The following is a 13980-nucleotide window of genomic DNA, read 5'->3' on the forward strand; positions in this document are numbered from 1 at the left end:
TCTAACTGTACCATCCACGTTTGTATGCAGCTCTTTGATGACAGTTCATAGGTCACTGTCCTATGTTAGGATTGTAATTTCTGAACTGCCAGTAACACAAGAATCTCTGCGACAAAGGCAGTAACCCACTGAGCTATCCAAATAAAATACAGCCTATCTGCATTTCAAAACTACAAACGGGCAAAGGGCTGCTCTCCAGCAGGATCATTACTCACCAGTTCGCTGGACATTTTTTATTGTTGCCTTGCATCCATGGCCATGTTAATGATAAAAACAATTTAAATGAAGCATATGCAAAGTTTGTGCCTTGCTGCTAACACCCTCCCACCATCTGTATATTGAATAGAATGTATATTTGTCATTAAAATTGGTTCTGATGTCGATTTGCGCTTAATTGGACACTTGCTAATTTGGGCTGGTTTTTGGGCTGGAACTGGTCTGATTGGGCTTGTTTTGGGCTTGTATTTCAGCTGCATTGGGCTTGGGACGGGTCTAAAAATCTGGCAACACTGCCCTTGACGCCGTTTGGTTGTCCTCATGTCCCATCGCATTCTTTGGCCTGTGATCCCTCGGACCTGAGAGGCGGTGAGTGCATGCCCCCGGCCCCCGTCCACATTAAGTCTGTGGCGGCAGAGGCTTCTCCAAGGCTCGGCCACTGGCGAGGGCTGCCACTAAGGCTGGTCCGCTCCAGGGAGTCAGGGCGGTCGCGTTGCCCCCGCAGGTCATGTCCGGTGGCGGGGCGCTGGGTAGGACACGGGGGCTGCCCGGCGGGGGTGCATAGCACCGGGGAGAGAGTGAGGCATTATCAAGGTTGAGGCCGTGGGTTCGAGCCCTGACCGGGTAGAATTGTAACTCGCCAGGCAGCGGGGAACTCTGGCCGTCTGTTCGTGCCTCCCTTTGGCTGGCTACCGCAAACAAAGACTGTGACATGGCACTGGCTTGCGGGCATCCACATACATCGCAGATTTGAGATGAAAATGTCGCCCTGGTGGCGAGTTTTCACGGTCAATGGAGCCGGGTAGCCGGGTCCGAGCCTCGGCGTCCTGTGTTTCGGGGTGGGTCTCTGTCTCTCCTAGCCTACCAGGAACTGGCGTAGTGTGGCGGGTGCCAGCCAGCGTTCATTATCTATGAACCGCGCAAGCGCTGAGTCGCTGACGCCTGTTATCAGGTTTCGGCACCAGGGGTTCGATTCCGACCTTGGCTGATAACTTTGCGTGGGTAGTAGGCTATTATTCTGGGACGAGTTCACGCTATACAAAACTCGGATGCGGCAGCTGCGAATGGTAAAGTGGGAATAGCTCCAGGCCGGTTCGCAGACTTGCTCATCTAGGAGCAGCTGCTGCTTGGGGTCTTTGAGGTGCGGCCCAATGAAGGCACCAGGGTTCAGTGAGTGGCGTGCTCAATGGCATGAGGTTGGCTTTTATTTTCTATTATTTATTTAGGATATGCAACATATTATGGTAGGATGCAGTATCTGAATTGTTAAGAACACCGGTCTAGGAGTATGTTACCAGGACAGGGTCTGGTGGCTTAGTGGACTAACTCCTCCACAATTGGATATTGAATGCTGCATGGGGAGGTGCTCCAACATATTTCAACCCTGCCACAAAAAGTCAGTGATTTACACCTTAAGTACCTTATCCTGCCATTAAAGTTTCAGCCTCGTTTTGTTAAATATTCAATGTGAGAAAGTCCAGAGGGCGATAAATTGAGTACCACCGAGTTGGGCAGTAATAAACACCTGCTAATCAGTGCCAGGATATCCCCCAGGGTGTAGGTGTGCAAGCACACTCCTGTCATTTGGGGCTTTCACTATGTTAAACACTGTGGGGCATGCATATCTGACTAGGAGGTAGGACAGGAAGCATACCAGGGAGAGCCATGGGGTTTGGATCTTGCACAAGAGTAATAACAGAATAACATTTACTTTTGACAGGCCTGACCGCAAACAATTGTATTGAAGTTTAGCCACAGCTTCAGCCAGCTGATCTCATTACGAGTTTCAGAGGCTGAGGGGTTGTTACCTCTCTAGGGATAGGTCTAGGATATTTGTTGTGCTTAGTGAGGTTCCCAAAACCGAAGCGGTTGTTGTATCTTTCCAGGGGGAAGAGATATATTAGGTACCTAATAGCTCAGCCTAAGCTCTTCTGAGGGTAGAATCTTTTCACGTCATGCCTCAGTCAAGAGGCTCAGGGGTTGTTACCTCTTTGGAGGTAGGTCCAGGACAGAAGGTTGTGCTTGGTGAGGCTCAAATCCAAAGCAGTTGTTGTATTTTTCCAAGGGGAAGAGATATGTCCGGCACTTATAGCTCGCTACGTAACACATCAGGGTGGGCAGTACAAATTTCAAGTTACAACTGAGGATTCCCTCATTTATGTCAGCACCTGCTCATTTGATGTTTCCGCAGAGTTTGGGGCAGGTTAGTGGGCCACATCTTGTCTCGGCGAGTTTGATGTGTATGTCAGGTCATTTGACCGAGTAGATTCAATATCGCTTTGTAGATCTGGGCACGAAGGATTGCCAGGCAAGATTCGAGGGAATTGTAGAGCAAATGATAATATGAATTCTGGGCATGTCCATTACTCAGGGAAATTCTAATTAGAAGGAGAAGGTAATCTTCCACTGCTGGGGCAGTATACGATTAGTCGTTTGAACCCCCAAAGCTTGGGAATAAGCAAGTACGGGGGTTAATTAGGGCTTAGTCTGCTGGGCTGAGGTGTGTTGGGAGCACCATGGGCTAATATGTGAGCAGTACGACTTTCTAGCAATCTAAGTGCAATCTGGCGTAGCACCAGGTGCTAATACGTGTGCAGTGTGGATTCGGAACAAACTAAGTGCACCTTGCGTACAACCTATGAATTTGTGTGTGGGGGTGGGCTACGGCTTGGGTGGGGACTCCAGCAGGGGACCCAGCATCTTTCACAAGTCTAACCTTGCCCCCGCCTGTTGACCCTCCCCAGGGGTTCCATATTTCTCTTGGTACCGCACATGGTCATCACTGAACATCGAAAGTTGTACTTGCCAAAGCAAGGGGGTAGCCATGAGTTTGGTCAACCCCCTCCCCCATAGAGGGAACTGCACACGTTGGTACACAAGGAACTAGGGAATATACATCATAGATGCCTGGTCTAGAGGAAAGCACCACTTTTAATACCTCTGGTAATATCGCTGGCTGGCACGGTATTCCCATACAATGGAGGCCAGCGGGTAGAGAGACACCCATGGGTATTTGCGCGCTCTACAAATTGCCTAAATAAAATAAATAAGAGAAGGGGGTTGTTCGGCCACGATTAATAACTGTTAACAATTATACGATGGCCTACAGGCCCATGACGGGTTTAACAACCTAGCTTTTCCTCTTGTGCCAGGGTCAAAAGTCCGGGCCTGGAATAGACAGGATTCTGGGGGGGCAGGGCTCCCCTCCCTCCCCTTAGCGCATTAGAGGGTAGGGCAGTAGACCCGCAATGCTTGGCAATTCCATGTGCCCACAGGGGGTTGATGGGCACAGTGACAGGAAACTGCATAGAATGATTCAATAGGTTCCTCATTTTCCATGTCTATGTATGAGGTGCACCCTGTACAGTGGGAGGATGGGTAACGGGATCTGCAGTAAGCAAGCCCGGTGGACTGCGTAAGTTAGCATGCCAAAATGGGTGCGGTGACTGCAATAGTGTGCTCAATACTAACTTTCCCGCAATCCAGACTTGGAACCACTAATGTGTTCGCCAGGGTTTAGCAATCAAAAAAGTCTGTGCAGAGGTCTGGCCAATTCTGCAAGTATGTGTACTCTGGAACCGAGGGCATGTTACAGGTTGCTTGTTACGCATAACATTTCCCACCCTGATAGCCGTGTGGCGTGAGTTTGTGGAAGCTGTCATCTACAAGTGTGCTGCTGTCCCAAAACCTGGGGAAACAATGGGTTAAAGCACAAAAGACCACAATGTATTGAAAACAGTTGTCATAGCCATTATTCAAGAAAAGGCATTTATCTGTACATATTGTTCCCCCCTGTCCCACCCACTGGTCTGCTCCATGGTACACATTAGCAGAAGTGGGGAAGTGAACGACTTTTGCTGGGAGGGGACATCAGCGGGGCATCACAGCAGCTAAATATCACAGTCAGAAGGTGAGGAGCTGGCACCCAAGTTGCTATGTAATGAAGCAGTATGCGGGGGGCCAGACGCTATACTATAGGTGTCAATTTTGGCCATACACGGGTGGAAGGGTACAGTGCCGGGTACCCGCAAATAGAGTGGGTTTTTAGAAGGGGGCTGCGTAAGTTTGCCTTTACAAAATTGTGTGGTTGCGACTCCATTGAGGGGGAGAAAGAGGGTTCGGTGCATTCATGCTGACAGTTCTAGAGCACAGTGTGCATATAGGCCAGCTGGCGGTGTCAAGGGTATGGTGCGCCACAAACAATAACTTTCACAATTACACGGCTGGCCTGGGAGGCGAACTACATTATGTTTGCCAGTAATTTCGGAAAGGACTGACTGGGCAGTGACGGGTAATGCACTACCTTACAACACCTACCAAGAAGGCCTTCTTGGCACAGTGCACCATAGGTAATACACCCTAACAGTGGGTGAAGTAAAGAGCAGTTGTTTCGGGGCAGGCCATCGAACATGCCTATGGATGGGTGTATATAACTGCAGTTACAACAGAGGACAGTAGTCCCCATTTTAAGCGGAGGCCATCAAACTGGGCTACTATGGTATAATGAAGCCAGGCACAAGCTGTTATGGGTAATTAGGTGCAAGCGGGATTAGTTGTATAGAATGGTGTGCAGTGCTCAAGAAAGGGTGTTAGCAACCTAGCATTTCTTAGTGTGGTGAGGAGCCCGGTCAGGGAAGGCTGTGGAAGCCTCGCGCAGGAGAGTTAACAGTGCCATGATTTGACTTTCCTGGGTAGGAGGGCACTGCGGCCAGAAATGAAATCCTCCTGGTGTAAGTTAAGCAACCAATTGTGGACAGGGGTGTTATGAAGGGCAGAGATAACCCCACTTTTAGTATGATGAGGGGCCCGGTCAGGGGTTGCCGGGGAAACCTCACGCAGGAGATTTAATAGTGCCATGTGCAGATTCACTGAACAGGGGGTTTGGTTTATCAGGCATGGCCTGCTGCATGCCAAGTCCACAGTGAGTTTGGAAAAGGATGGGGTGCACCTGTCCAGAGTGGGCATGGACTTGTTTTTCTGGACCCGGGAGAGGCCCTGGAAGCAGCAGGATGTAGGTAAAGAAGCCTACCTGGGTGGGGTCCCTGGTTGTGACTGTTGCCACACCCAGAGCTGTGGTGGAGTTACAGGGCGATCCAGAGGTTGTAAGATACAGAGAGGTACCCTCTGCAGGAGCATAACAAGGGTGCAAAGGCCAAATTTCCCCGGAGAGGTCCTCGCGTCGGACACTGGAGGAGCGACGGCACCCCGTTAGTCCTACGGGCGGTTGTGGACCTGAGCAACTGGGGGTTGCCTGGCACGCCCCGCCCCTTCGAGGGCGTGAGTAAGGGGGTGGACTGGCGGTCCACCGGTGGGAGGGGTTAGCCCCTCCCCCAAAATTGGTAAGCACCGATTGGCAACGGCCACGGTGTAATTTGGCATCAGGCAGGCAGGCGGCGGAGGGCTTGCCTGCCCTTGGATCACCCTTAAGATAACCCACCATGTTGGCATATTTGGTATGCAAATAAACCTGCTTAAATTTTCTCCACAAACAAGGTGTCGTTTGGTTTATTTCCTAATAATATTGCTGTATGTGGGATGGGGAGTGTTGCTGATATTGGCACTATGTTGGCTGCCCGTGGTCCACGAAGGGGACCCTCATAAGAGGGTGGCCACCTTAGTGCCACATGATGGGACACAAGACAGTCCAGCGTTGTGGGACCCCCTAGGGGTCCGTGCGCAGCATCACTTCTGGTAGGGGGTCGATGGGAGATGAGTTATAAGTGCCTCTCCCCGCCCACCTGGCGGCCTCTTTGCCGCTGACCTTGACGCCGTTTCCCTCCCTACCGCTTACCCGGTGTAAGTGCAAGGGTGGGGTGGGAGAGGTGTTCTAACTTGTTATTTTGTGTTGCATGCGGGGTTACAGGGCGATCCAGAGGCTGTAAGGTACAGAGGGGCACCCTCTGCAGGAGCAAAACAAGGGTGCAAGGGCCAAATATCCCCAGGGAGGTCCTCGCGTCGGACCCTGGAGGAGCGACGGCACCCCGTTAGTCCTACGGGTGTTTGTGGACCTGAGCAATTTTCTCCACAAACAAGGTGTTGTGTGGTTTATTTCCTAATAATATTGCTGTATGTGGGATGGGGAGGGTTGCTGATATAGGCACTAAGCACAGTTGCCTCTATAAAATGTTTTTGTATCAACTAAATGTTGATTTTCTTTAATCGTGTTAATGCTATTGTGCATTTCATCATAAAACCCTCTTTATGTATTCCTAATACTCTCAATAATAAGCTTTGAAATAAAAAAGACGAGGTAGCTAATAAGGCTATAGCCACTAGATGGCACCAGATGTAGGATCTGCAGTAGGTTAACTTTCAGTACAGCACATTTTGTTTACACTGAAGGGCACCGCTTCAGTTTGTTTATCCTGCACAAACAGCTGCCATCACTGGCTGAAAGGTGTGCAGTGGCGGCTGGTAAATTTTAGCAGGGAGAGGGTGGGGGCCAGACACACACGTACACACTCACTCACGTCCATTCATTCAAACACGCACAAACATTCTCCATTCACAACACTCACTCACTAAGACACATACATGCATACATATATTAATAAATACATACACGCATGCAAGCACCAAACATCAAAAGACATCAAACGTACATTTACTGCAGCTCCCCGGGAGGGAAGCCTCGCAGGTCCTAAGAGGGTTGGGACTGCTGCCTTACTTAGGTCCTACCTTAGGTCAGCCAATGAGGGAAGGCAGCAGCCCCTCACTCAACACAGAGTGGGATGGGATCAGTAAGACCGCTGGCCCCACCTCACTTTGTGACAAAGTGTCACTGATTGACACTCAGCCTTGGGTACTCCAAAGCAGGGCCGGCTTTAGCGCTGGTGGTACCCGGTGCGACAATCTTTTTTGGCGCCCTTTCCTCATGACCTCCTAAGATTCTTTAACTACCACCCATCAAAAGTGCCCCTCATCTCTTCATAACCCCTCTCTCACATACATTTAATTTCTTTTAGAGCACTGGTAAAGGCTGGCTTTACAGATCCACTCATATTTCCCCATAAAATACATATCTGTTCTTTGCAGCAGGCATATTAACTCTCTGCACTACTTTATGGTAAAAACTACCACTAGCCAAACTAGGAACTCTCTCTCTAGCAGGAACATTAATCACAAGAGTTATCTTTACATTTTTATTACAGCCTGAAAGCAAAAAGAACTCTGCAGCAGGCGCTAAAAAATCTTAGGTTATTGCTGAACACAGCGCCCCACCCCACCCCCAGGTTAATGTCCCCATCCAGGTCAGCACACTCTGTGGCCGCACCAGTGGCACTGACCTAAAGCCGGCCCTGCTCCAGAGCTTAAAACGGAAGCACCCAGGTCCGAGGCAATCAGTGACACTCCCCCATATAACGAGGGGAAAGTCCTCATGTCAATTTTTCGAGGCTGAGGAGGTCATGCCAACAGGGCTGTGTATTCCTCAGCCTGGCAAATTTCAGCTCAGGCAGCCAGGAGCATGCATATTTAGTGCATGTCTAGCTCCCGCCTAGCTCCTGCCTGACCGAACAAGAACAGTGTCTCAGAGGCTGACATTTGCTCAGCATGACAGACACTCTTCTTATCCGGAAAAAGGTGGGCATGGCTCCTCAGCCCATACAGATGGGCCGCGACTGAAGACGAGATATGTGTACCAGACAATTTGCTCCATTTGCTGGGGCAAACTGACTAATATCTACTGTTCTTACTTTAAAGAGCTGTACACACAGCTCAACTCAGACACATATGTCCTGGACAGTCTTGCACCAGCCCTCACGCTAGCATCCCTTCTTCACCTGCCTGGGCACTTTTGCTGCAGTAACTGCAGTTCTGAGGCTTTGACATTAAACAGAGCGCTCTGACTAGATTACTCAATAACAGTTTTACACCCAGCGAGAACAGCAGCAGGAAGAGGCTTAGTATGAAAGCAATGCTGTTTCGAAAAATGTGGCCTATAATTTATATTCATTCAGTGCTTCAAATAAGCTCCAATTGTTAAGTAGACCATTACTGGCTGTGGTTCACATAATTTTATTGCATGATACGGAGGCAGTGGCGGCTGGTGACATTTGAAAGTGGTGAGGCGGAAAGTTATCGTGGTACTGCACTGAGGCGAGCGAGCGAGCGGGGTTTAAAAAAAGAAAAAGAGTGGATAAATGGAGCATTTTCAAGCAAATTTGAGAAAGCAGGAAGGTTGATAAAGCACTTGCGAAAGTGTTATGAAATCAATAGTAGAGATTTGACGTAGGTAGCCAGCCGCTTGTTCAGTATAATCGGAGAACTTCACTTTTCAACCCCCAAAAACAGCACAAAATTTCAAAGTCCAACATTAATCAACCCCCAAAAACACAACGCACTGACTCACTTGTAAGCACTGTATTTTCCTTTACAATTGCCTTCTCAATATTTTGGCAACTGTGTACCTCCTTCACACACAGTTGCACAGAATCACAATCGCAACTTAAATAAGTGACCTTTGCTTTGATTGTTCAGCAGAGCGGCCAGGGGTTGGATGGCTAAGTTTTCTGAACACCTTTTTGACCCACTGACAGGCACTGTGAGAAATTGACACAGCCTTCAGCCTTTGCTCTAAAGCTCTCAATGGTGGCCCATTAAAAATGCCTGAATGCACTGTACAAGAAATATGCTACACAACAAAATACAGAAATACAGCATCCTGGAAATAGTGGGCACTCTTAAGGAATGCAAGATTAAGTAAAACATGTGAAACATAAACAAAAACTATATCACTGACATGGAACACCTAAATGTTTTATGCATTCATTGCTCAGAAATCAGTAATTTCCCAGTTGTGGATGGGTGGATTGGTGGTGGATGCATGCATGCAATGTATTATAATGTTGTTCCATCTATAACAACAACATAGGGTCCATGCAGGGGCCACAGGACAACTGACCTCTTTCTAGGGTCACTAATAGCTTCATCATCAGGGCCAGGATATCTCATGAATGTCTCTAAGTTCATCTTTAGAAGCTATCACTTCCAATTGTCACTAAAGTGAACAATTCCAATGTTTTTAAAGAAACGCATTTTAAGTGCCTTTCTCATATTGCATACGGCGTTTGTTGCATAATTTACATGCCAAATACATTGATGACTTGGCTCGTGTTTTGACTCTTACAGCCAACCCTTACCCCGGCTCTTAATTTGATGGCTTCCCTACCTCTTGTCTAGGGGCCTAAAGTTATTGAATATTTACTGCTCACTGCCTCCTTTGCACTGCATACTCCTGCCTCACTGGGCTGCTCCTACGTGCCCGCCCGTTCAGACCTGCTGTAATAACGGCTTTTCATAAATAGCCGCTGCTGCAATACTCCCAGGCCTGATCAGCAGGTGTAACAGTACACGACCCTCTGCCCCACGGAGCTGCGTTTTCTCAGCAGTACTCTCGGCCCTCCCCAGGATGTGTCCTATTAGAGCGGTATTTTGATCTTTCTCGACTAGCGCGGTATTCATTTTGGACAATTCCAATTGTGCTCAGCAGTATTTGCACCCCCCCCCCCAATCCGCCACTTCCCTAATCAGAGCCGGTCACGTCAACAAAATTCCGAGGTCTGGTTACAGGCTTTTCTGTAAACCAGTACTTTAATCATATTCATGTTTCAGGGCCTGCCAACCCCTCTCAGCCAGGATTGGCTGAGGGCACAGCTTACGCTATTCCCGCCGCCTGCCCATTAGCAGACCGAGGGGCTCCTAATGGGCATGCGCAAGCCAGTGCAAACACAAGTGCGCATGACTGGGCACGGGTGAAAATTCGCTCACCTTCCCCACTCATGCGCACTTGTGCTGCTGCCTGTTGCCCCTGGTCTGACAATCATGTCAGTCAACATGACGCCGGACCGCCCACCCCCTTCAGACTCTGAAGGGGGTGGGCGGTCCGACGTCATGCTGACTGACATGATTGTCAGTTGGTTCTCCCTCGGCGTCTTTTAACTTAAGTAAACTGATTCAGTTTACTTAAGTTTAGAAACGCCGAGGGAGCTACGGGCGGGGGGGCTATGCCCCAACGCCCCCAATGGATGCACCGCCACTGCACGGAGGCCAAAACGGAGGCCAACATTATGCAAATCTCCTTTATTGCCACAGCTCAGCAGCAACAATTAAAGAATACAGAACTTCAATTAACATTCCAATATGCTATAAAGTCCCCCTACAAGCAGCTATTTTCCTTCATTGTTGCTGCTGCTCATAAGATAAGTATCATCTTTACAAGCCTAGAGCCTTTCATTTTTCTTTCATTATTTCTTCATGCTGTTTAATTACAGTATTTTAAGGTTTATTGACGGTAGTTCTATCTTTAGCTTTATCACTGGTTACTATTTAGTGTCATAATTTTTCTTCTGCCTTCAGCACTTCGTGTATTTAATGCTTTTTACTGTCTGTCAACCCCTTTGGGTTAAATACCTTTCACTACCTCTACTCTTCCTTTTGCTTCTCCTCTGGTTTTATTCTGAACTGGATTCACCACCTCTAGACATTATTTAGATTTAAAATAAAGAATCTTGCCTACCGACCGTCCGCACAAACCATCGTATGCAAACACATTCTCTCTGAGGTGCACGGTCAAGTGCAACCTCTCTAGCCGCCATGCCTCCTATAATTAAGCCTCCCCGCCTCACCGCCACTCCAAGTGAGCTGTCAGGAGAGTGGAGATAGACACATCAACCCGGCCTCCTCACTGCGATCACTATCGCAGAGGAGGGCTGGGTGAAATACATTAAAGGAAAGGCCCTTGGCAGGCAGCCACGCACGTTGTTGTAAATTGGCTGCGATTGGATTAGCATTAGCGGAATCCATCTGGTATTTAGAGGCTATCTTGTCAATTTTGTGGAATCCATTTTGTATTTCTGGCAGCCATTTTGTCTGCCATGTGCTCACCAAGGGCTGTTTCCTTCTTCACTGTTGTTTACCCTTGTGCTCTGTTTAAAGGACTGGCTATACTCTGCTACTCTGCACATGTGCAGAAGAATCTAACTGTCCATACATCTGTTTTTAACCTGTAGCTGTCAGGTTGTTTCTACCAGAGTCAGCAGCTGCTAGCTCCTCCTTTACTGTTGACTGTGCATTTCTGTATGACCATATATGTATGTAATTCTCCTATGTGTGCTTGTACCTCCCTCTTTTTGAGCCCCTGTGTGGGTATAAAAGACCCATGGTTCTTCTACTCTGTGTACTGCATTCATTCAGCACCACAGGGTGCTGTATGAATGTAGTTCCACCTCATGAGGTTTATTAAACTTTGTATTTTCTATTCCAGTTTTTGTGCCAACTTCTTCCTATTGGTCTGAGGACTCTGTGCAGAGAAGGGCGAACCCCTTGCACTGGTAGGCCTAGCTGAGGTCACCATCAACAAATTGGTGCCCAACTACTGGGGCTCATCGGTGACTCGGATGTCCAAAGGATTGCTCGCGACGAAGGATTGGAATCTCGCTGTGGACGCGATTGCTGCCCAATGAGACCCGAGTCTTGGCAACCACGGCGTTTTTCCTTTCCTTCTGATCTGACCATCCAGGTGGTGCCGGTCCTCGACTGAGATCTCTTCTGTTGATTCGCCGTGCAGTGACCATTTGGTCGATTTTAGAACTTGGCAGTTGGAACCTGGACACCAAGTGATTGGTAAGTGTCCTTCTGTGGCGCTTGCTGTTGGTTTTGATGCCTGGGATTTTTAAGGTAGTTTACTAACGCTTACTGTGGCTTTTGGATTTGGAGATTTGTGTTGGCCAACTTGGTTTGTCATGAGATTTATATATGGATTGCAATCTATATAGGCAGGTAATGAGGAGAATTTTCTCTATCTGAATTGATTTGAACGGCACATCGTACTAAAGGTATCTTAAGTGCTACTTTGATTATAATACTGCATATTCTGCACTATTTTTGGCATGCCTGTTTTTAGCACACTTCATAGGATGTGTAGCTTTTGTAGTGGTACCAATTTGAATTTGAAACTAGATGAAGCACAACCGGGGCCCCGGAGAGGACGCCTAATAGGGATATGTATATTAAGTATGGTCTTTCTTCTTTAATGTACAGCGCATTATGGAATAAATACACTCGTAAGGATCCTGAGTTGCGTTGGCCTATGTATGGGTCATTTGATTTACGAAAGATTGAGTATGTGGAACAATGTATGTTTAAGCGAAAGACTAGGCAAGAGATGTTTGATTGTGTACGAATGTGGGAGAAAAGTGCGTGAACGAATGGAGCGGGAGCAAGCCTTGATTGAAAAAGTACAGCGAAAGAACATTTATGTGAAAGCATTAGAGCTGAAGAACAAAGCAGTTAATTGTAAGCAAATGTGTGATGGTCTTTTTGTTTTCCCCCAGGTGAGTTTATGAATGTGTTGCTTTCTTGGATGTACCATTTTTAAACTTGTATATAATTAGCCGGCTCCCCTAGAGGGGATACTTAACTAGGTTTAGGTATAAAAAAGTATTTATTCTTTGGTGACTAGTATCCCGAGGAACTAAATATGTACATAGAAAGCATCCTGGTCTGTGCACTTAGTAACATTCATAAGTGGTGATATGCAGAGCGTTTTTTTCTTGGTGTTCTGCCAGCCAAATCTAGTGAATATGACTTACAACTAGTATTTACAAATGGCTTGGTTTAAGTACAGTCTGTGGGCTGTCTTTTGTTTCTGTCCTAAGTGTTGATCTGTGGGTTAAATGTGTGTTTAAATGTCTGTGGTTTGTCATTAGTGGTACTTGTAAGTAGCGATTGCGCTCTTGGTGCAAGAATGGCTAGCCTTAAGTGCCCTGTATTATGTGTTCTGAGTATATGACACCGTTTTGAAAATGTCTGGAATGAGCTCAATGTTTTTTTTGTCATCATTCTGTTATGCCAAATATTATTAAAATGAAATACATTTTAAAAGAATCCAGCAATGAATTATATAATATATGCTAAATAGCTGCACGCTATCATTAAATTGACAGAGTAAGACACTATACATGTGTGCAAATTGCCACAATGTTAAAGATAAAATTAGAATCCACATTTAATAGGAACAAAAAAAGCTTCAAAAAACGAAATTGTGTGTTTTGCAATAGATAAATTAAGATACAAAATGTCACAGCATTTATCCTTCTGTATTAGGTATTAAAAGGCATTTACATTATCTGAGTGAATTGGTTGTTGCTGACCCAAAATACACATTACAGAACAACAGATTTGTGCTGGCTGGCAAGGCTGACTTGAAAGGCGTGTGAATTTGACGCCTTTACGTGTCAAGCAGCTCTGTCAGTACGTGGGTATTTCTGACTCCGGCCACAGAAAACAGCTGAAGTCAAACACGGTGTAAAATCCTGCATTTCAGACTGCTGTTTTAAAAGTTAGAAATATAGTTTCATTATTTTTGATAAACAGAGGACAGATTGACAGTAGGGATTTCTTTTCTTAATGCCTTTTTAAATAAGGATAAGAGTGGTTTTTGATGTTAAATAATAATGACTGTCTTTTAAAAGTGGCGCAGACTTTCAAGTTAAGTTTCTGTTCTTAGGGCTGTGAATGAATGCGTTTAAATATGATAGGCAAGGGATGCAGCTCGCTTTTCATATGTGGACTCATCAAAATGATTAGATTTATTAAAAAAAATTAGAAAAAAATATTTTGATTATATACATTTTGTTATTTAAAATAGGTGCATTAAATTCGTTTTGTAATATTCATAATGCCTAATAATGATACTGTGACCTCCTAGCATCCAAATTGAATTTAAGCCATGCTATACAGCAATAGGGGGTCACTTACATGTGA

The 13980-nt window shown here is 46.6% G+C and overlaps 1 protein-coding gene across 2 annotated transcripts in view; it reads left to right on the forward strand.

Annotated features, from left to right (window-relative positions):
• Window positions 1-461: 461 nt before the first annotated feature.
• Window positions 462-13980, forward strand: part of ISOC2 (isochorismatase domain containing 2) — a 159581-nt gene continuing 146062 nt past the window's right edge. Inside the window, exon 1 of one of the 2 annotated variants that reach the window (XM_085616538.1) lies at window positions 462-585. The gene's annotated coding sequence lies outside the window, so the exon portion shown is untranslated. The remainder of the gene's footprint in view (window positions 586-13980) is intronic. The other variant, XM_085616539.1, reaches the window with a different exon arrangement.

Source organism: Triturus cristatus, chromosome 7 (genome assembly GCF_964204655.1).
Source record: "Triturus cristatus chromosome 7, aTriCri1.1, whole genome shotgun sequence".
Taxonomy (NCBI): domain Eukaryota; kingdom Metazoa; phylum Chordata; class Amphibia; order Caudata; family Salamandridae; genus Triturus; species Triturus cristatus.